The sequence below is a fragment of the Echinops telfairi genome, unplaced genomic scaffold, assembly GCF_000313985.2.
Source record: "Echinops telfairi isolate 266 unplaced genomic scaffold, ASM31398v2 ScPeMD7_31;HRSCAF=116, whole genome shotgun sequence".
Taxonomy (NCBI): domain Eukaryota; kingdom Metazoa; phylum Chordata; class Mammalia; order Afrosoricida; family Tenrecidae; genus Echinops; species Echinops telfairi.
In genome coordinates, this window is record NW_022103928.1 from 35,683,841 (window position 1) to 35,687,007 (window position 3,167).

Genomic DNA, 3,167 nt, shown 5'->3' on the forward strand with positions numbered 1-3,167 from the left:
GACCAATTAATTTAACAAGGGCGTCAAGTGTATTCAACGAGGAACGAATGGTCTCTTCAACAAATGGTGCTGTGACAATTGGATCTTCACACACATAAAACGAAACTGGACCTATGCCCCAACCATTTGTAAAAATAAATTCTCAATGGAGCCATTGCTTAAATATAAAAGCTAAAACTGTAACATTCTTAGAGGAAAACATACACGCATACTTACCTGGCAGGGGAGATACCATGACCATGATGATGGTTTTTCCCAGGGCAAGACTTATCCATTGCACTCCAGATGTGAAGACCCCTGTGGTCTCCCCAAATGTGGGAACCTCAACTGCATACTTTGGGGTAGCGGGGCACTATATTTCTGATCTCCCCTGTTTTAAAAAAAAAGAAAGAAAAGAAAACATAAGGATAAGGTTTCAACCTTGTTTTTAACAACTAATTTTTAGTTATGGGGGGAGAAAGCAACAAAAATCAAAATTGATTAATCATATTTCATCAAAATGAAAAACTTTTATGCAACAAAACTTTACTTAAAAAAGTGGAAAGGCACCCTGAAGAATAAGAGAACATATTTGGGAACTATAGCTCTGATCTAAGTGTACTATCCTGTACATAAAGAATTCCTATAATGCAACAACACATAGACAAACAGTCCAATTTTTTAAAATGGGCAAAGGTCTTGAATAGATATTTCTTCAAAAATATGTACATATGAACAATAAGCACGAATTATCCAATAATTCTGCTCAACTTAATTAGAAAAAATAATAAGCAACAAGTATGCTCAATGTAATTAGCCATTTGGGAAATGCAGACCAGAGGCTCCATGAAATCCTACTTCTCGCCCACTAGGATGTAATTATTAGAAGGAATGAGTGCAAAAGAACAAGTGTGGGAAAAGATGTGGAGAAATTGGAACCCTCATCCATGACTGGAGGGATTTTAAAATGGTGTAACTGCTGTGGGAAAGTTTGACAGTAATTATTCTTAATTAATTAATTTTTCTAATTACCATATGACCCAGAAATTTCACTATAATTATATAGGAACTCAGATACCTGCATGCCCATGTTTGCTGCAGCATTAATCACAATGGCCAAAGAGTAGAAACAGTGCAAATGTCCACCAACTGATGTATAAACAAAATGTATGTGCTACAACGGAGTATCATTAAGCCATAACGAGAAATTAAAGTTCTGATATATGCTATAATATGAGTGAAGCTTGCAAGCATTTTATTGAGTGAAATAAGCCAGACACAAAAAGGAAAGTGTCACATGTCTGTGTGATTCCACGTACATGAAGCACCTAGACTAGGCATAGAAACAGAAAGTAGTTTCTTACCAGAAGCTGAAAACATGGGGAAATGCTTTATGAGTACTGAGCTTCTGATTGATGAAAAATTTCTCAATGAATAGTGGTGATGGTTACACAACATCGTGAATGCAATTAATGTCACTGAATTGCATACCTAAAACAGGACATTTTTGCCATATATAGTTATCCTAGTAAAACAAAGAAGTTACATATTTGAGAACTAGTCTTATCATTTACAAGTTTCTCCCCCACACACCCTCCTTCTATTACTTCTGCTGTATACTTCCAGCCATCCTTACTTCCACCTACAAGAATATATCTAGGGTTAAAAATTATTTTACAATCTGCTATATGTTTCATTTTAGTCATTTTATACCTACTTATTCCTGAGTTACTTCCTCCCAGAAGGTTAGCCCCAAATCAAGAAAGCAAATACCCTAAGTCTTTTAAAATATAAGAATTGTAAATAATTGTTCCCTAGCTTTGTACATAAATACTTCAAGCTTAGCAGAAAGGGGTGCTGTTCAGAGTGTTGTTTTTGAGTCTGTATTGAGGACAAAGACTACGAAAGCTAACAATCACCAGGATATTGAAATCTATGTTATTCTTATATTACTTTTACAGAAAAGAAAAGGAAACAAGAAAGGATAGAAAAGGAACAATCAACTGGGGCAGAAAATAGGTTGGAAATTCTTATTTTGGTTTACTACTAATGGTTTTCTCTTCGGTTAACCCCACAACGTTTTGTCTCCAACATGCTTATTCAGGATAACCAGATGTATGAGATGCTGACATCTCGTTCATGTTGGGCACCCATTATACCACACAAGCCACACCCCCTCCCAAAAAAACACCAATTTTAATATATTCTTGTAGGCACTGGTAAAATTGACATTTCCACTGTATTTGGTCTTCCTACACAGGAGCATGAGAAATTCTTAGTTCAATCATATTAAGAAGAGTTGTGCAATCATGACCACATTTTCTCCAAACCTCTCTTACCATGTTCATAGCTTGGTATTAATCCAGTTATTTATCTCTATAGATTTACCTATTCTGAATTTCATTTACAGAAAATCATACAAAACAAAAGCAAATGACAACAAAAAGAACCAACAATAATGACAAAACAAAGGAGAAAACGTCAATTGAAAGGAAAGCAACACATATTAAAAACAGAAACAAGTTTAGAATGGGTCAAAAAGGAGATCAAATCATAATGTGTTACATTTTAACCTAATCTGCCTTAAGGGACTTTCCAGTGCTCTCTATTTTACAGCAAGGTTATTCACATCCCTCCACCATTGGCCCGAGGGGAATTCATCTGACGGTTAATCTAAGCAGGGATCCTGTAAATGAACTTTGAGTTTCTACTGTCATCTTAGCCTTCTGTAAACCTGATGCTCAGAATTTAAGCTCTGATACTGTTACCTCCTCTGGATTTTGGATTTTATTATGTACAGTCCTTGGATCACAGAAACTGGCGTGCTTCTCTCTATGATGGATTTAGTTGACACCTCCCTTAGATAGCTGCTTGTTTAAGATAAGCCTTTAAGACCCCAGGCCCTATTATTTCTGATAGCCAAGCACCACATGATTTCTTCACTGCACTTTGCTGTAGCACACATGTCTTCAGTGAGCTCCTCATGAGTGCAAGTATATGTGCTTGATTTCCTGACTGCTGCCTCCATGGGCATTAATTATGGATACAAGTAAAATGAAATCCTTGGAAATTTTGAACTTTTATCCATTTGTCATATTGTTTATTGGTCCAGTTGGGAGAATTTTTGTTTTCTTATGTTGAGGTGTAATCCATACTGAAGGCTGTAGTCTTTGATTTTCATTGGTAAG

At 35.9% G+C, this 3,167-nt stretch overlaps 1 non-coding gene across 1 annotated transcript; it reads left to right on the forward strand.

Moving 5' to 3' along the window:
- The first annotated feature begins 208 nt into the window (after nt 1–208).
- LOC115869621 lies at nt 209–373 on the forward strand. The gene has a single exon (XR_004046288.1). It is a non-coding gene; the product is annotated as a U1 spliceosomal RNA (small nuclear RNA).
- Nucleotides 374–3,167: the final 2,794 nt, after the last annotated feature.